At 45.1% G+C, this 20,811-nt stretch overlaps 1 protein-coding gene across 1 annotated transcript in view; it reads left to right on the forward strand.

Annotated features, from left to right (window-relative positions):
• Window positions 1-1,799: 1,799 nt before the first annotated feature.
• Window positions 1,800-20,811, forward strand: part of SLC16A12 (solute carrier family 16 member 12) — a 68,548-nt gene continuing 49,536 nt past the window's right edge. Inside the window, exon 1 of the mRNA XM_032836874.1 lies at window positions 1,800-2,062. The gene's annotated coding sequence lies outside the window, so the exon portion shown is untranslated. The remainder of the gene's footprint in view (window positions 2,063-20,811) is intronic.

Raw genomic sequence — 20,811 nt, forward strand, 5'->3', positions numbered from 1 at the left:
CACACAAGACAGAAATCATTCTGCCAGAGCTACAATCAGGCAGACTAAATCTGAACATTCCAAGAATCAAAAACAAACACAAAACCCAAACACATAGCATTTAATGAAATAAAGTGCATGCTTCGGGCTTTGCTAGAGCTTCTCTGTGAGTGATGACTTCAGTCAGATAGAAGGAAGGTGAGGTTTCTATTCTCAAAAACTTTTTCTTTCCAAATCTTATTTTTTAAAGATTTATTTATTTATTTATTTATTTATAAGTGAGATGCGGGGGAGGGAGAGAATACAAGCAGGGGGAGTGGGAGAGGGAGAAGCAGGCTTCGGGGCTTGATCCTAGGACCCTGGGATCATGACCTGAGCTAAAGGCAGATGTTTAACACCTGAACCAAACAGGTGACCTCAAAACTTTTTTAAAAAAACTGGTTGTCCTACATTATTTAAACGGAGAATGGACCTTATTTGCCACCCAAAACAATGTTCTGAAATGTGAAAGTATTTCAAGTCTTGAACCTAAAGACCTTCACAGGTGAGCATTCTGGGCTCTCCAGGGCTCTAGATTGATAAATCTGTTTTCAATGCTAATGAATTCTTTTACAAGCCATATTTGCTAATTCTTACGTGTGTTTTAGACATAGATTTACTAATCATTATTCAGTTGTAACCCAAAGGTTGTTGCAGTGAAAAATAAGACATAAATCCAGATTTATAAAGAGCAGGAGATTAGAGAAAGGAGAAGAAATAAAACAGCCAGAGGATAAAATGAGGAAGGGTTTCCTAGTCTATTTTTAAAATATCCTAAAGTATTATATGGCTACTGCTCAGTAGCTTTGCAGCCCCTTTTTAAGATTTTCCAAGAAATTCAACTCTTACGGAAACTTTGATGTACCAGCGACTAAATCACCGAGGGATTCTTGTTAAGACACAGACCGTGTTCTAAAGGTGCCGGGGGTGAGCCCCAGATTCCGCGTTTCTAGCAAGCTCGCACATGACAAAGATGCCGCTGAGTGGCAAGGGTGTAGACCCCAAGAAACGGGAATCAGACAGACAATTCGGAGAACCTGCTTCTGACAGACTGATTTACAGGAAGGTTAGCCTAGAATCTGCCTTACGCGGGGTACTTCTGGGCAAACCCGGGAAGCTCTCTCCCTAGGTCATTGACACCGCCGCCTTTAAGGCAACATTTGAGGAATGGGGACGAGCCGCCACACAACCAACAGCAGTAACGTCGACCGGGGGGCGTGTGACATGACCGGCGCCTGCACTTCCTTTCATTGTGTCCTCTCGGCGAACACCTGAAGCGGACTATTATTATTCTCATTTCACAGATGAAGAAACTGAGGCCGAGGGACTTAACTTGCTCAAGGTCACAAGCTTTTCAGGAGCGTTGGATCCAGGTCCACCTAACTCCCAGAGACAACGCTTTTAACTAACACTCCGGGGACTCGGGGTCGTGCGCTGTGACCTGGAAGGAGCGGCCGGCAGCATCCCTGCCAGCTACGTCTAAGGGAGTCCTTGAATTCCTTCTCCAGACGTTGCTAGTCGACCCTTCAGGGGAAAGTTCTTTTGCGAACGCCCGACCACCTCTGCTCGCCTCGGTCAGGGGCGCGCACTGCTGATAAGGGTCAAGGCGGACCCCGCGGAGACGAGGGAGGTGCCGGGGCGAGGTGGCTGGGAACCCAGCGGGCCGACCCATTGCATAACCGCGAGGTGTCCCTCCGCCCCCGCGCCAAGCCTCGGCCGGGAGAGCGGATCCCAGGGATAAACCCCTTTCGCCCACCCCGGAGTCCACGGCAGCGCTGGCGGGGCGGGGGTGGACCCGCGGGGGCGTTTCGCAGGCCGCGCTCTGGGCGCTTCCCGGCGACGCTCTCCTCCTCCCGCGCTGCCCGCGGGGCCCCCGGCCCCAGCCCCGCCGGCGCCTCCGCCCCGAGCGCTCCCCGCCCCTCGGAAGCGCGGACTGCGGCGGCTGGGGCCCGGGAAGGGGCCACGGCACGGGGAGTCGGCCCGGTGGGTGCGCCCTCGGGGCATGTCCGCGCGCCGCCGCCCGGGATACAGCGATCCACGCGAGGTGAGGACGCGGCGGGACCGGGCGGGGGCCGGGAGAGGGGGGGACTGCGCGCCCGGGGCGTGCTGGGGGGCGCGGGCACCGGTCGGGCGGGGCTGTCCGGGGCGCAGCCTCCCGCGAGCGGCTGTCCCTCTCCCCGTTCCCCGGCGGCGTGGGGGCTCGAGGGGACCCGGGGCATGCAGCTTGGCGGGGCGGCCTCAGGCTGGGCGTGGTGCAGCTTGCGGAGGGCGCTCGGTGGCTCCCGCGGCCCCAGCGCCCCGGGAGCCGGAACCCCCCCACCCCAGCCGGGTTCTTCGGGGCGCATGTTGGGATTGGATTAGAGGGACAGACATGTGCTCTCTGTCGGCGTTGGGCCCGCGCTCCAGCTGTTTCTGGGCAGGTGGCTGGAAAGGAAGCGGCTTTGATACCCATCTCCTGTGCTTTCCAAAGGTAGATTTCCCGGTGTTATAGAGACTGCTTTCCTGCTGGATTGGGCTTTCAGTGACTTTTTTCCTTTTTCTTAATCTTCTTCTGCTTAGGTAATAATATTTATTTCTCGTGTACAGTGTACTAACAGCACACCAACTAGCTTTCAAAACTCTCAAATGACTGAACTTAATTTCTCAGCTCTTTCTTGTCCTTAAGGAAGGCCGTGTGATCCCTGTAGTGCAAACTCAGGGACAAGTGTTGACAAGCAAAATTCTAAAGCATGATTCCATTAAGTAGTGGGGCCATTTGGTTAGCCTTCCGTTTTCACAATTCAGCTTTCTGACCATCTTACAACTTTTTTTCTTTCTTTTTTTTTTAATGTTGAGTCGGATGGAACCTACCAGAACACTGGTTAAACCATTCCATTCTGATGGGACTCTAATTCGTCCGTCCTGTTTGCTTCTTTGCTGAGATCTCGGTACTCTGAAGCTGCCGCCGGCTTAGCCCAGGAAGAAAGACAAGGCCTGACAAATTTAGAAACACACTGTCTCCACGGATTTCTGAGATCACTAGCTTTAAAATCATCAAGGGGGGGTGGCCTGGGTGGTTCAGTACATTGGGTGTCTGATTTCAGCTCAGGTCGTGTTCACAGAGTCCTGGGATCAAGCCCAGCATCTGGCTCCTTGAGCAGCGGGGAGCCTGCTTCACCCTCTCCCACTCCCCTTGCTTCTGCTCTCTCTCTCATTCTGTCAAATAGATAAGTAAAATCTTAAAAAAAAAAAAAAAAGATAAAATCATCAATGGACCCTGCAGTTTGTCTCACTCTCCCTCCACCAATGTCCTGCCGAACTAAGCCAAGGGTGTCTGACCCTCCTGAGGTGCCCAACGTCTGTCTGTTAAAGAAATAAACAGTGAAAATAAGGAATAGTAACTGAGTGACTGGATTTGGTCATGTAATGGCAGGATCTTAAAAATTGAAAAGGGTTTTAGAGATCATCTATTCAAACCCTTCCCCTGGCGAGCCAGGAAGCCGGGATTCCCATTGGCAAAGATTGGCTAAACTCACATTGTTCATTGGTGATGGAGCCAACACCACAGTCCATGCCTTCTCTTTCCCACTTGGTGACACTCGCAAAGCATATTGTTGCTAGGCATTTTGAACAAAAATGATGAAACTAGAATCACCTATAATTATATTCCTGTTCTTATTTTTTATTTATTTATTTTAACTGGTGGAATTTTGAAATAAATGAGAGGTTGATTTAGCCAAACTACTTCTGTAGTACAATTTAAAAAAATACAAACCTTTAAATTTAAATAATATTTACATTCTTCTTGAACAGTGATGAATATTCAGATACATCCTAGGTGAACATCCAGAAAAGAAAACAAATCAAAGCGGGTGTACTAAATTTACCCGCATCTCTCCCTGGAATCTCAGCTCCCGCTGGTGATGATTAGTTGGAGTAAAAGTTGTAACGTATGACTTTGGAGCCAACTTGAGAAAAGGGGTTTCTATGAGGATCATTTGTGTGTTGTGATTAACACCATGACCTTATAACAGAGCTGAGTAAGGGACTTTAAGCTGACTTCTTTAGCATTTTAGGCATTGCATACTTTTTTACATTTCTCAGTTTTTAACAGAGCTCTTTATTTACCTGCCGTATTCTGCAGTGACTACTGTGTGCCCAGTGCTGTTCTGGGCATTTGGGATCATCCGTGAATGCAGCAAAAAGATTTATTCCTGTGGAGCTCAAGTTATAATTCATTCATTAGAATGTTTCTGGATTTTGCTTGGCAGATAGAAAAGAATTTTGGTTTTGCCTAAAGAAGGGAAATGAACTTAAATGTTCCAGATTCTCTTCCTTCCAATCCCCTGATCCTGCTGATTTTATAATCACTGAAAACAAAGAAGGGAATTCAGATAAATTACTTTGACTTCTTTGAAAGGATATCCTCCCGCGAAGAGCAGGTGCCACATTTGGTTATTTTATGTATGTTCATTCGGAGTCCCTTAAATTATATTTCCTTTAGTGCAGGGACATCATTGTGGTGACATTAAACTTAATGAAGCATGGGAGGGTTCGTTTTCTCACTAGCGTTAGTGTGCCCGTGGTCGTATTGCTATTGTAATGGTACCAGTGGGTAAGATGTAGCTGCTTACTTATTTATGCAGATGGTGTTCTGCTTTCATTTTTTCTCACTTTACATTTTGTCCTCCACTACTCTCCATATTCCTAGGCTTCACAGTGTTGTGACTTCTTGGTAAATCCGTTACCATGAAAGGTTTTATTCAGACATTCCAGCTTTAAGCATTTTCTAATTCCCTCAACTGCTTTTTTCTTCAAAACAGCATGGTTTGCAAGCTTAGGCATGTTTATTGTTTTTAACAAAGGCTTATCAAAATGAACTTGGCAGTTTTTCAGTCATATACAGCCAAAAAAAGTATTCAGTGCAGACTTTGGGGTTGTTTATGCATTCCTTACCTACCCTATTGGTTTGCTTTTAAAAATCGCTAATTTGGAAGCTATTTGCTTATAAGGACCTTTGTAGGATATCTCAAAACTCACCCATTAAAGTGGTATGGTATAACAATTTAATTGGGGAAAAACCAAATCCACATTTGACGTTGGGAGATTTTGAGTACAAAGATTTTCTGTCTGTTTTTAATTTCTTCTCCATCAAAGGACATCAGGAAGTGTCATTATCTAACAATGTCCTATTTGAAAGTGGTCTCTGTGAAGCCCTTGGAGGAGAGTCATGATTTTTGATGGCTGCTAGGCACCCGGACTCGTTGATCTTCTTCAGTTGCTCCCTGCTTCTCCCCATCAGATGCTCATCCCTAAGCTCATCCCTCCTTTCCCTCTTCTTTGACCCCGTGTTGATGAGTGGGCTGAGTTGCTCTAGCCAGGTAGGAAATGCCTAAATAAACTAATTATTTAATATGCTCCTTCTTTACTTAATAAATAAATAATAAATGCTTAGTGAATTTCTCCTTATTGAATATTGGTATAAAGATTGTGTTTTGAGCACCTTTTTTTTTTTTTTTTTCTATGCTCTGGCAGCAGGCAAGGCAAAGACACAGAACCTGCCTCCGAGGTAGCTTTCAGCCAGGTATGGGAAAAAAAAGATGTTATATGACTGGCTGTCATCCGGGTTATGAGCTCCATGAGGTAGATAAGTACTCTGGAAATTAAAAGGGAGGAGAGAAAGCATACAGTCACTATAAATAATCAGGGTTTAGGGAAGACTTTATAGAGAGGACATGTTTGAGCTTCTCCTTGACAGACAATTTGGTAAAGCTTTCTAGAAGTAGAAGGGTATATCTGTCTTTATGGGAACCTATCTCTGGTTTTTTTCTTTGAAGACCTATGGAGGACTTCCTTTTGGGGGGCCAGGTAAGGCTGTGTTGGGTTGTGTAATGAACCCTGACCGTTTCTACACCCTCTGCATGCTTCCCTCTCCATCTTGGATAATGGCATACTGACCGACGCTACAACAACTCAGGGCACCTGCGTGGCTCAGTTGGTTAAATGGCTGCCCCTTGGTTTGGGCTCGGGTCATGATCTTGGGGTGGTAGGGTGGAGCCCCACCTCGAGCCCAGTGTTGGGCTCAACGCTCAGTGGGGAGTCTACTTCAGAATTCTCTCTCTCTCTCTTACCTCTCCACCCACTCTCTCTCTAAAATAAATGAATAAATCTTAAAAAAAACCAACAACCCAACTCAGGGTTAGCCATTACTCTTCTTCCCTCCGGAACCCTTCCTGGTCGCTCCTCAGCACAAAGGCCGCTGTGGGAAGTAGCTGTCATCACAATGAATTGGTGTACTTTGCTTTTATCAGCTCAGGGCCATGCTCATAGTCGTGTTTGCTCATAGTTCTGTTTATCACTAGCCTACCACCGGTATGTGCTATTGTAATTTTGCAATTTAATGAAATATTACATAAAATGATATAATGTAAGTGCCGAAGAATGTTTTTTCTATAAAAACTAAATGGATCGCCCTATAGGCCCATAAAAGTGAGTCATTTCTAAAAAACGATGTCAACACATGCTACAGTGTGGATGAACCATGAAAACATTACACTGAGTGATAGAAGCCAGATACAAAAGATCACATATTGTGTGATATGTCCAATGTAGGCAAATCCACAGAGACAAAAAGTAGATTGGTGGCTGGCATGGTATGGGGGTGGGGAAAGTGGAGAGTGACTGACAATGGTACATGGTTTCTTTTGGGGATGATGGCTTTATTCTAGAATTAGATGGCAGTGATGGCTTTATAACATGTGAGTACACTAAAAAATCACCAAATTGTAGTCTTTAGGATGAGTAAAAGGGTAAATTTTATCTCAAACCACACCCTGCAAAAGACAGTGAAGTTAAAAAGAGAAAGAACAACATCAATAAGCAGGCTGCTACTCCTTACCTGTGGAATGGACGGCCGTAGAAGATGGTTGAACTCTACTAAAACGGATCTAGAAAGAATTGGCACTTGGGCTTTTCCACAAGTAACTTTAAGGTACAAATGTTTTTACCGTCTTTGAGAAAATGTGGTAAGATGATAGACAACATGAAAACACTGATCTAGTGGACTTCTTAGAACTGATCTTAGTTTTTTTTTTTTTAAGATTTTATACATTTATATGTCAGAGAGAGAAAGAGTATGCACAAGCAGGAGAATCGGCAGGCAGAGGGAGAAGCAGGCTCCCCACTGAGCAAGGACCCTGGGATCATGACATGAGCCCAAGGCAGATGCTTAACCAGTCGAGCCACCCAGGCATCCCAGAACTGATCTTATTTTTAATGACATTTAGTCTTATTTTACTTTCAACAGTAGTGGGAATTCTCACCCTCTGTTACCAGTTAGCTGTCCCCTAATGTGTTTTCACTGTTGATTTTTGTATTAAATGTAGTACTTCTGGGGCACCTGGGTGGCTCAGTTGGTTAAGCCTCTGCCTTCGGCTCAGGTCATGATCCCAGTGTCCTGGGATCGAGTTCCGCATGGGGCTCCTTGCTTGGCGGGGAGCCTGCTTCTCTCTCTGACAAATAAATAAATACATAAAATCTATAAATAAATGTAGCACTTTCATGGATCTTGATCAGTCTGAACTGTGTTTTGTGGATTTCTGTGGGTTTCAAGGAGTCTCGGGACATGAAGGGCATGGGGACGGTGTGGGGAAAGATGTCCTACATCCAGCTTGGGGTTCCTTTTGGTGATCTCTTTGGCAATCTGAGTGCTGTGCTGGTCTTGATTTCACATTTTGGGTTTCCAAGTAAGATTTTCTCTGAACAAGGGATTTCTTGGTGAAAACAAGTTTGTGAATGATTAGGCCACATGGTTATAAGTTTCTGCTTCCCTTTCTCTGCCAAATTTGGTTTATGTCATTCTGGTAGCTCCTAATTGTTTCAAAATACTACCGTGCACCTGTGTTGAAAAAGCATGGGAAGACATTGGTCTTATTAACTTTATATCCTCTGTGCCTGTGCAGAGAGAGCATCAAATGAGTGATTAGATATTCTGGGCAAGAAGCCTAGATTGGAAGTCATTAGCATAGAGACTCAGTTTAAGTCCTGTGTGTGTGGAAGTAATCACGCCAGGAGGGTGTTGATGGAGAGACGTGAGGTGGGTCAAAGATGAAATCCTGAGGAATGGCGGTGCTAGGTCAGGTACTCTCTGTACTCACACTTTGGTCAGCGAAGTTCCCTCTTTAGTTTGCTATTTCCCCACATATGCTCGGGCATAACTGTCGAAAGAATTGGAGCACGAGTGTATATGTGGGTAGGCGGGGGTGTGGGGTAGGGTCAGAGCATAGGCTGTGGAAGCCAGCCAAAGAAGTTTCTCTTTGAGGGCTCCTTCTATATGTGTACTGATGTCCAGAATGAGAAGATAAACTTGAGTGGTTTGCCTCATGGATTTGGTAGTGAGAGAGCCATTGCGGTATTTTTGGCATGCAGTGATTTGTTAAGAAGCATTACAGTTTCTTGATTTTTTAAAATCCAGACATCCCCCCTGCCATGTCTTCATTTTCCCTTGTGGGGCTAGAGTGGTGACTACTAGGTTCTGGGTAAGGTCCCAGTGTGACCCCCAGGTAAGTCCCCGTGCCACAAAGGTCTGAAGTTTTATTTTGTGTCATTGACACAGACTTTGCCTTCAGTGTTGGCCAGCTGTTTAGCAAATGTGTTACAAGTCTCAACAGGCAACAGTGTATTAACATAATTTATAAACCCTCTTAGGAGAAGTCAGAGTACCCTGATAAAGAATAAATAAATGCTCATAACAAAACACTGGCAAATATATTTTACTTAATAGTTAGGGGGTTCTAAAGATAAAGCAGGCATGGTATGGGGGTGGGGAAAGTTGAGAGTGACTTGTATCAAAAAATTAAGCACCACACATTTTTTTCCTCTTGTTTTTACTTCTCTCAGTTGACTTCTTCCACATTCAGAAAAGAAAAATTGTAGACAACCCTATGTTTTAATTTTATTACAGATGAAGGTGTAATTAAAATTTCAAATGAAAGTGGGGGGGCACCTGGGTGGCTAAGTCAGTTAAGTGTTTGACTCTTGATCTCAGCTCAGGTCTTGATCTCAGAGTGCTGAGTTCAAGCCCTGTGTTGGGCTTCATGCCCAATGTAGAGTGTACTGGGTAAATAAATGAATAAATAAAACTTCAAAAACTAAAAGAAATTTCAAAAGACATTGAATAGCTGATGCATCTGAATTGGTCTCTCAGAATTGTTCTGGCACATTCTGCTTTCTTTAGAAATTCTTGTATGATCATATACCTAATTGGCTGCAGATACAGGCTACATTAAGGCAAAGTTTCAAGTTTTTTTTTTTTAAGTTTTAATAGTTTTAAGGTGGGAAGAGCCTTTTGAATTAGATGGAATAGAATTAATTACTTTTAAAGGCCCTAATAAAAACATATTGTGCTTAAGCAATGTTAAAATAACTCAGGGAGTTTACCTCTTCATCAGGCAAATGTTTGCTGAGTCCCCAGCACGTGCTAGACACTGTCTGGTGCTGAAGGCCCACAGAGAATAGATGGGGTCTTACCCAAAGGCTTGCAATCTCCTAGGGGAGGCAGATTACTTGTCTCCTAGGCAGACGAGTTACCATGGCATTGTGATGAGTCCCTGCTTTAGTTCAAAGCCAGAGGGTCTAAATGCTGCCTGGGTTGGCCAAGCCATTAAGGAAGTGTAGAAACTCATGTGGTGAACCCCCTGAGGAAGGGCGGTCTAGGCACCAGGCACAACATGTACAAAGGCACTGAGGTGGGAAAGTAACACTGTGGACTGAAAGACCTGCGTGGCTCCCCAGGGTGGTTAGGGATGGCTGACCCGCAGGGCGTGTGTATGGCTCCATGCCAGATAAGACCAGAAGAACCGGCGGGAGCAAGATCATTTAGGGTCTTCGTGGACCGCACTAAGGAGTTTCAGTTTTGCTTTAGCTGCCAAGAGTACTCCTTGAAGGCTTTTAAACTGAGGAGTGGGGGTGGGAATGGGGTTTTGGTGATAAAATTAGCTTGTGCTTCAAACATTTCTGAATGAGGCTTGAAGAAAGGTCCAAGAGGGTGACAAACGAGTGGTCTGTTGAAATGGTGCCTGGGGAGTAAGGTTCATGCCTCATGGTAAGACTTCTGCTTTATTCATATTTATAGTCTTTGTGCTTGGTGCCCTTACAGGTTATGTGGTGGAGAGGTCTGGTAGGCAATTTGATATTCTAGGAGAGCAGTCCAAAATGTGGGCATTATCAGCTAATAGGCTCAGTTGAACATGACAGGATTGGATGAACAAGACATAATTGGATGTAATTACCTGAGAAACATGTAAAGAATGAAGTGTGAAATGGGTCAAAAAATTGTGGAGAATAACTAGGGTGTGTTCACATTATACCCAGGGCACATCTTTGTCACTGTACCCTCCTTTTTCCACTCTAGTTACATGCCGATCTTTTTCTAGAGCAACTGTGAGGGCAGAGACTACGTCTTATTTACAGTGTCACTGCCATTGTTCATGGCTTAAGTCCTGTGTTTGGAAATGATCACCCAAGTAGAGTGTTTATAAGGAGACGTGAGATGGGTCAGAGATAAAATCCTTGCACAATTCCAGAAAGCGCTATTCATATGTCTGCGTAATTGTGTCTCACTGTGAATAGTGCCTCTTGGGGTTGTGCTTCAGCTGTCCCTACTCAGCTGCTCGCAGCAGCTGTCATGCTACCTGAGATATGGTAAGTGTCCAGTATGTTTGTTGAATGAATGAGTAAATGACACGACATCTAATGAGTGGCCAGAGAAAGAAGGCTCTAGCAAAAGAAAGTAAGAAGCATAGGTCTTTGGGCGGGGGTGGGGGGGGGGGGGGGGGGATAAACAGGCGAGACTCTGGAAGAAAGTTTCTTTCAAGGAAGAAAGTTTCAATAATGAGAGAGAGTGCCAAGTGCTACAGAGAAGCCAGTTAATTAGGGATGGCAGAGTTATTATTGGCAATTAGGAGTCATTGGTGTCTACAACAGCTTGAGCGGTGTGTAGGGGAGGTAGGATGCAAATTCCATTCTGCTGAGGTGGGAGTGAGAAAAGGGATGAGGACACAGTCAGTGTGGACAGGTCCTCAGGAGGCTGGGTTTGTGAAGGGAAGAAAGTAATTGGGGGCAGCTGAAAGGGCAGTAGGGGTGAAGGGGGCTTTCTTCCCGGGTGGTAGGGGTGAAGGGGACTTTCTCCCCTTGGCTTGAGTTCTCTTCCCTTCTTTCCTCTCTCACATTTCTCCTTCTCGCTTTCAAGGTGACAGATATTGAGGAAATTTATAAGCTGAAGGTCTAGGTTCAAAATACAGAATGTAGAAGAGGGGACACTACCCTGAGAAATCAAATGCGAAGGGAAACCTCTTTCTTTGCCAAAGGAACAAAAGGGATGAAGGGTGCATGTGGATAGGGAAGAAATGGACGAATAAGCTGAAAGGGAAAAAAAATGGAGTAAAAACAGCCCACATTTTCTCTATAAAACAGTAACTGGCATTTTCGGGGGCGCTTTGTATGTTCTAAGCATTGTTCAAACTACTGCCCCATGTGAAGTCTCTGAGTTCTAGCAACAGTCATGAGAGGACGGAGTTATTTTCCTAATGTTGTAAGTGAGGCAACGGCAGCCCAGATGGGGGAAGCCTCTGGCCTGAGGTTGAACAGCCGCCCGGAGGCAGGACCAGGATGCCTTCAACGCTGTCCACCATCCTGCTGTGGGGTAACATGAAGTACTTATTTTGAATAAGCAATGTGCAAATGGAATAGGTAGAAATATTGTTGCTGAGTCATTCCAAGCACTTGGTTTGTGTTGGAAATCATAATTGTGCCATTGCTTTGCAAGGTTGAGAGATCTGCTCTGGCAGAACTTGCCTTACCAGTTATAGGAACGGAAATGTTTGGATGGTCTGAGTGGATTCAAAATTGGGGACTGGTGGCTTGGAAGGAATGGGGGTGTCAGAAAGAGAGCAAGTGACATGATGGAGAAGGAGCTCTAGCCTCTGAAGTGCAGGCAAGCTGAGGGGATGGGAGGAGAGGGAGAGGCCAGGGGCCTGGGAGCTCAGAGAGGTTGGAAACCAGGTGCGGTAGGAGTTAGGGAATTGTGAAGGATAGAAGGTTGTGGTTTGGGACATCTCATATCCGCTCTAGTTTTCAGAAGTGAGGATTGGCACAGGTGATCATTGGTTGATGGCTTTGGGAGTACATGGCTGAACTGAATGGAGGTGAATCTTATGGGATGTGACGAGGTCAAGGTTGAGGCTGAGATCTACAGAATGTTGGGCCTATGTTGACTAGACCCTGCCTCTTGTTGGAGGGTGGTGCCCAGTAGCCCTAAGGACCGGTCTGGATTTTAGAAAGCTACAACCCAAGTATGATGTGGTTCTAGGGAAGGACACAGAAGGCTGATCTCTGGCATGCAAAAAATACCACCGCCTGCTCCCAACAGGGCAAGTCACAGAATGGTTGGATCGCTCCCATCTTGCACTGTAGTTTTTGAAAAAAATGACTTGCAAGTATGAGTTGGCAAAACAACACCTTTCAAAGTAACTTTGGATGCTTTAGCCAAATCGTCTTTTATCACCCTGCAAAGAAAGGAATGTGTGCTCTGATGAAACCTCCTCCTCCTTCTCCCTCCTCGTTCTCCTCTCTGGGAGTGAGTGGCACAGTGGGCGGGGAAGAAACTGAGGATCATCAGGCTTCCAGCTGTTGAGCTTTGTTGTGCTTTGTGGGGGTGGGGGTCATGGGAGAGGGGCCAGAACTTGAGTGGGGCTCAGTGGGGCTTCTGTAGTTAGCTATGTGATGGGAACCAGCATCGCGTGCTCCCTTTGTACAGCTGTGCATACCACGGTCGGCTTTGCTCTTCTGCCCATTCAGGGTTGCAGGAAATCAAAATTAGATCCGAGGTAAGCTTAGATGCCCCACATGTGAAGATCTGGAGCTACTGCTGGGGGACATAATATGTGTGCCAGGCCTAGGCGAGTGGCCTGTGCGGACAGTGACTCAGGCAGGCTGTTCTGGGGTGTACGGAACAAAAACTCCAAGCTGGACTGACGGCACTGGTAAGGAAAAGGATTTCTTCAGTTAGCAGAACGTCCTGGGCTCTGGCTTTACTTCTCTGTGATTCTTTTGGCTCCGTCCCTGCCATGTGTTCATTTCATTCTCAACCTGATTGCCCTCATGGTCTCCAGATGGCTTCAGTTGTTCGAAGAATCACATGGAGACAGGAACATCCGCTGGGGGATGGGGGGAGAAGCGGCATCTTCGTGTCTTCTCAGTAGTGAGCGAATCTTTCCCAGAAGCTCCCGGAAGACTTCCTTGTCCCTGGCAAAGAGGGGGTCACAGCCCTTTCCTTAAATCAGCCCATGACTGGCAGTCCCAACAGGATTGCTGTGATTTTGATTAACCACTTGGGATGGACTGGATGTTGGGAATCATGTCCATGACAGAGAGAAGGCTCAGGGGCATTGTTATAAAATTCCAGCCTTTTCAAGGGGAAGGAGCCTCAGGATGGCGGCAGTCAAGTCCCACTCCAGCATTTGCTGGCACTATGAACACCGGCAAAGTACCAACTTCCGTGAGCTTTGGTTTTCTCTGAGAGGATCATCATGGGAGTTGAAAACTATATAAACTTTAAGGAGCTCATTTCTCATTTAACAATGATGATGATGATATGAATAACAGTTCCATTTACTGAGCACTTATGTGTTCCAGACTCTTGCTCTAGTAATATAATTCACTAAACACATATCAAGCAACCATCATACTCAAGGCATTCTAAATGTTTTATTTCTGACCCTGTTAAGCTGAGATCTGGAACAGTAAGGCTAGAGAAGAGGCTGGTGGTCAGTTTCACTGTGGGATTCAGTGCTGTGGCCAGTGTGACTGGGAGTGGCAGCTGGCTATCGAGCCTCTGACAATTGCTCCGTTGTCTGCCACTGACGGTCTTTGGCTAACTAACTAGGTCAGGGCTCCCTGCACTAGGGGTTTGCAACACACAGGTGTGCACGTGCCTTTAGAACACTTGATCCTTTTCTTTTCTCTTTCCCTTTACTTTACAAATATAAGATTTTTGTGTACTTATGCTTTTGAAATAGTAGAGGGATTTACAAATGTTTATTAGACGCTTATCTCTATTATCTCATCTGAGCCCCAGGAAGAAGTCAAGCCTGAATGTGCATCTGTATTGAGGGTTAGTGGGAGTTCCATCATGTACTGAAGGCAGTAGGTGGTGGTGGCATCATTTTTTTTTTTTTTGATGTTGCAAATTACCCTGCTTTGAACATCACTGTGAAGTGAAGTGAAGTGAAGAAGTGAAGTGAAGTGAAGTGAAGTGAACTTCCCCCATATTTTGGTTTCTATCCATCAGATAGTTTCCCGGAAGAAGGATCTAGGTCAAAGAGTTTGAAACTTTTTATAGGGATTGCCTGATTGGCTCATGGAAGGTTTCTGGATGGCGAAAATGACACACTTGGAGCATTATTTGGGGATTAAGTGCTTTCTCAGTCTGTGGTGCTTTATCTGCCTGGGATCATAAAATATTTCCAGAAAATCTGAACTGTTCTAATAACATCTAACTTACATTTTCCCAGGTCCCCCTTGCAATTGTAATAAAAACTGTGATTCTGTGGCTCAGCTGATGCCATTTCCTCCCCATTAGTTTGTAAAGTCCTGGGGAGAAACTAAACTCGTCCATCCTGATTCATCTTTTCCTTAGTGTGAGTTACTGCCCTTGAGGCTTCTTGGTCTGCATGCAAATAGACTCCCCGAAGGTCTATCTTTGATACACATCTGCTTTTTATTCGTAGTTCTGGCTCTCATGCTGGGACTTCTGCTCTACTCTGAGACAAAATGCGAGTCCTTGATGGCGACAGTGAAATGCAGTATGCTGGGTTTTCTGCTGATGCAGTATGATATGGAGTATCTGTTTTGGCGTTGTGGTGGGACTACAAAGACTTGCATTCATATGACTTGACTTCCCATGTAATTGTCTCAAGAGTTTCTAAACGATACTTCTCCCCAACTCTTCCAAGCCCACCAGATATATTGATGAATGAAGCTATGTGAGCAATAGAAAGTCAGAAGAAGGAACCGTCAGTAATCTTAAATGAATTTTTTAAAACTCATAGTTGCAACCATAGCATATATGATACAAACTATATTTGTATTTTGTCCTTTGTACATTTCCTGAGCTAATTTTAAACAAAAGTGTGTCAAGTGGGACAAGCGGAAAAAGCAAACGTGTAGGACCCTGGAGGTGACCACCAACAGAACACACAGTGTGACCAGGACTGGGGGCCAGGGTGGGGGGAGAGTGCTGTGGTAGCAACTGAGGTGTTTGGGGAGGGCAGGTAGAAACTGGAGACCCAGGAGGCCGCTCCTACCAGATTACGGGGCCAGTTAGGGGGAAAGCCTGCATTTCTACCCAGATCTTTATGCATTAGAATGGCACCTTCTTTATTTGCTGCTTTTTCCAGATTTGAATGTTCAAAATTACCTCTAAAATAATCAGACTTTACAGAAGGGAACAAAAGGGCATACTGCTTCCCTCACTTTCTCTCACATCTCAGGTTTACATTATTTTTTAATATATTGTGCCAGTGCAGTTAACATACAGTGTTCTGTTAGTTTCAGCTGTATAGTATAGTGATTCAATGCTTCCATACCCAGAGCTCGCCACAAGTGCGCTCCTGAAGCCCCATCACCTAACCCCGCATCCCGCCACCCCCCCTGCCCTCTGGTGACCATCAGGGTGTTCCCTAAAGTTACCGGTCTGTTTCTTGATTTGCCTCCCTCCCTTTGTTCTCCTTTGTTTTGTTTCTTAAATTCTACATGTGAGTAAGTCAGGGTTACATTTTGTATTTTTTTTTTTTTAAAGATTTTATTTATTCATTTGACAGACAGAGATCACAAGTAGGCAGAGAGAGAGAGGAGGAAGCAGGTTCCCCACGGAGCAGAGAGCCCGATGTGGGGCTCGATCCCAGGACACCAGGATCATGACCTGAGCCGAAGGCAGAGGCTTTAACCCACTGAGCCACCCAGGCGCCCCGCCCATACATTTTGTATTTTTAATCTCCCCCTTCTGCCAATAGGGTTTCATTTTGAATTTCTAAAAAATGGCTCTTAAACGTTTGAACTTGTCTTGAATTAGGCCTTGGCAAGAACCGTTTGCCTATCATGGACTCAGTGGCTCCCTGACCCTTATTGGAAATGTCAGGTTGTCCACAAAACTCTTGTAACTTGGGCAGAATGCTAACCCAAAAGAAATATTACAATTCAGATGGGACAGAGTCACTTAATTCCTGTGATTTGCCGAGCAACATGAGGGAATTTAAAACAGTTACTCCCTGTCTTCCTGTCCAGGTGGAGCTCAGCTTGGAGAACCTCCCAAGATTAGGCACTGAGCTAACATTTCCCTTTTTGGCTTGATTCAACCAATGTGCCGTGATAACAAGTTTGAAGGCGTTTATAATCGAATAGGAAACAAGGTAGGCATTCACCTTGTCAGGTAAAAATAGGGTGCTAAGCCCATAACTCGTGGAAACAAGATCACAGAAAGAATACATAGATTCCTACAAGAAATCTTATCAGTTATTTACAGTATCCATTTACAACAAATGATCTGTGGTTGCACTTAAGCCAGGGGTTGCAAAATCCCCCCTCTTTGGGAGCTCAAGCATGAAGTAGCCGAGCTGTGATTTAATAGGGAGGGACAGGGCTCTCGCCCAGTTGCAGAGAATATTGGACAGAACACCATTGGACAGATACTCTGATTCTGTTCTTACTGCCAAGGAAGTATCAGCTGACAAAACCGACAAAAATCCCTGCCCTCCTAGCGTTTACAGTCTCATTTGTCACTGCCTTGGAAAACAAATGACTAAGCCAGTTAGAATGATGGGCAGAGCAAAAGTAGATGAGTCAGACACACTGGTTCCTGTAATAAATTGCACGGATTCCAGCTTTGTTCATTTTGAGGCCTTTTTCTCACAGCCAGTGTTTCCGGGTAAGTGTGTTGACTGTAATTACAATAGAAGTTGAGGTAGCTTCTTTTTGGCATTCTGCTGGTTTTGTTGCCTTAATTTGCCAAATAACCTTAATCATAAAATATTACTGGCTCTACAAGGCAGCCCCTGGTTTATTTCCCTCCAGTTTTGTTGTTGAATGGAAAATAGAGCATTGCAAACAATTCCATCTGTCCTGTACTGGTGGTGATGACTAATTGATAATGACTTGGGCGGTATCTGAGTGCCCCAGCAGGCGGGTTCCTTGCCTCGGGGGCTCCCCCCGCCCCAAAGCCCCATCCCTCACGGGGCCGTGCTGTTACGGGCCTGGTTTTCTGCCCGGTGGTATGACTCTGATGAGGTCACTAGAATAACAAGCCTGGGAGCTTGAACTGAGGAAGCCATGTGCCTTTTCTTTGAGCTTCTTGTGGGAAAATGGGGATAGGAACCATCTGTGACTGCACTTATCTCATTTTCCCAAACAGAACTTCTGGGCTTGCAAAGTGAGGCCAAATTGATAGTTTTGAAAAGAGTAATGCTGGCCACCGGCAGGGATCTAGTCCTCTCTTCTGTTCAGGCTTCAGTGCCTGGGGGGCTGTCTTTAGCAACTGAACGAGTATTACCAATGTGAGTTTGTGGCCAGGATTCCTGACTCGGGAGCTGCGTGGATGTATGTGCCCAGAGCTCCTGCTTGTCTTGCACATTGACGGGGGAGGGGGGTGTTCTGTGTTGAGCTGGGAGGCAGCCATCTGCCCAGCCAGGGTCTCAGCATTCCCAACCTGGGGCATTTTCCCCTGGAGGGACCTGTGAGTCCTGATGGCCCCATGTCTTACAGAAGACATGGGTGTTCCTACTGACACTGTATGCCCTCAAAGGATCACATCACCCACTGAAATTGTAGCCAAACACCTCTGGAACACTTCTACCTCAATACAAAGTCCTGTGGGCACTCTAGGAGTTCAGTATTTGTGTCTCCCCTTCATACGCTGAAGCCCCAACCAGCAGTGGTGCATTATTAGAAGGTGGGGCCTTTGAGGTTCAAGTTTAGAGGTGGTCATGAGGGTGGAACCCCGTGATGGGATTAGCGTCCTTAGAAGAAGGGGAAAAGAGAGAAGAGCTGAGGAGAGGCCATGTGAGCACACAGCCAGAAGGTGTCTCTCTGCAAGCCCCTGCAAGCCATGGAGAGAGCTCTCACCAGCGCCCCACCTGGCTGGCACTCTGATCCCCCCCTTCCAGCTTCCAGAATTGCAGTAAAATAAATGCATGTTGTTTAAGCACCCCAGACTGTTTTGTGTTTTTTTTTAAGATTTTATTTATTTATTTGACAGACAGAGATCACAAGTAGGCAGAGAGACAGAAGGAAGCAGGCTCCCCGCAGAGCAAAGAGCCCAACATGGGACTCGATTCCAGAACTCTGGGAGTCATGACCCGAGCCAAAGGCAGCGGCTTTAACCCACGGAGTGACCCAGGTACCCCAGACTGTGGTATTTTGTTAGGACAGCCCAAGTGGACTAGGACAGGCTCAGTGCCTCTTCTTAGAGTCTTACCTGATCTGTCAGTAGAGTTAATAATATTGTTCCCTTTTTTAAGGGGAGGGGGCATTTTATACTTTTATTTTTTATATATATTTTTATTTACATGTAATATGTTATTTGTTTCAGCAGTACAGGTCTGTGATTCATCAGTCTTCACAATTCACAGCACTCACCATAGCACATACCCTCCCCGATGTCCATCACCTGGGCACCCTATCCCTCCCACCCCTATCCTCTCCAGCAACCCTCAGTTTGTTTCCTGATACAAATGTAGTGATCAGAAGGGACACGTGCACCCCAGTGCTTATAGCAGCAATGTCCACAATAGCCAACATCTGTGCAACAATGGAGGATGGTGACATCAATTATAGTGCATTTGTACAAACGCTTTACAGCTATTAGAATGATCAGAATACATTTACTAACATTCATGGTATCGAATGAAACGAAAAGAACAAATTATATAAAATGATTATAGTTTGGGATTTTTTTAAAAGATTCTATTTATTTATTTTACAGACAGAGATCACAAGTAGGCAGAGAGGCAGGCAGTGGGGGCGGGGTGAGGGAAGCAGGCTCGCTGCTGAGCAGAGTGCCCCGATGTGGGGCTCAATCCCAGGACCCTGGGATCATGACCTGAGCCGAAGGCAGAGGCTTTAACCCACTGAGCCACCCAGGCACCCCTAGTTTGGGATTTTTTTGAAGTGCGGTGAAATATATACAGTACAATTTACCATTTTAATGTTTTCAAGAGTACAGTTCTGTGCCATTAAGTACATTCATATTGTTGTGCAGTGATCCCCACCATGCATCTCCAGCACTTTTTTTTCTATCACTTCAAACTGAAACTCCGTACCCATTGAACAGTAACTCTCCATTCTTCGTCCATCCAGTCCAGAACACTGTTCTTTCTGTTTCTATGAATTTGACTATTCCACATACCTCACATAAATGGAAGCATATAATATTTGTCCCTTTGTGACTGGGGAAAACATTCACTTAGCATGTTTTCAAGGTTCATCCATGTTGAAATGTGTCAGAACTTCCTTCCTTTTTATGGCTGAATAGTAAGCCATTGTGTATATACACCACGTTTTGTTTCTTCATTCATCTGGACACTTGAATTGCTTCTACCTTTTGGCTGTTGTGAATATTGCCGTTATGAATGTGAATGTATGGATATCTGTCTGAATCCCTGCTTTTGCTTCTTTTGGGTATACCCCCAGCAGTGGACTTGGTCTATTGTATGATAATCCAATTTTAAATTTTAAATCACAATTACATTAAAATTAATTTTAATTAAAATCTAAATTAATTAAAATTAACTTTAATTTTACTCTAAATTTGATTTAATCTTGACTTAAAATTGATTTAAAATTAAATTTAATTAAATTTTAATTTAAATTAAAATGAAATTTAAATTAAAAAGAGCCACCATATCATTTTCCAATGGAGGCTGCAGCATTTTACATTCCCACCAACAATGTACAAGGGATCCAATTTTCCTGCATCCTTGCGAACACTTGTTATTCTCTGGTTTTGTTTTTTGTTTGTTTGTTTGTTTTTTATGATATTCATTGTGATGGATATATGGAAAGATATATTTACAGGGGCGCCTGGGTTGCTCAGTTGGTTGAGTGGCTGCCTTTGGCCCAGGTCATGATCTCAGGGCCCTGGGATCGAGTGCCGCATCGGGCTACCTGCTCAGCAGGGAGCCTGCTTCCCTCTCTCCCTCTGTCTGCCGCTCTGCCTACTTGTACTCTCTATCTCCCTGTGAAATAAATAAATAAAATCTTTTAAAAATTGATTTAAAAAAGATGCATTTACATATGTACATAATAGAGAAACCATTTCTCCAGAGGACCTACTCCAAATGAAAACAGTGTAGATGATTTTTATTATTCTCTCTGATGACTATTCTCTCCCTTTTCTGCATTAAGGATGTATGATATGTGTAATTAAAAACGCCTGAAGCTCAGAGTCAAGCTGTGTCTTCAATTCAGGCCTTAGCAGTGACTCCTGTTTGTCTGGCTGTGCAGCCTCCAGGTGGGCCTCCTACTTGCTGATCTTGGACTTGGCGCCGCCGCTGTCACAGGGACAGTCTTCACGTTGAGGCCATCCACGCCACTCCCATGCTTGAGGCCTGGCTGCCGCTAGTTCCTCTGCCCCGTGAAGCAGCCCCAGGCTTTGTTGGCTGTGCACGAGGCTCAGGAACCAATCACAACCAGGTCTCAGCGTGTGGCGTTCTGTGCCCGAGGCCACCTTCCTCCCCCAACTGGATTTTTAGCACAAAGAAATCT

The sequence above is a fragment of the Lontra canadensis genome, unplaced genomic scaffold (assembly GCF_010015895.1).
Source record: "Lontra canadensis isolate GAN:19392208 unplaced genomic scaffold, GSC_riverotter_1.0 scaffold3, whole genome shotgun sequence".
NCBI lineage: Eukaryota > Metazoa > Chordata > Mammalia > Carnivora > Mustelidae > Lontra > Lontra canadensis.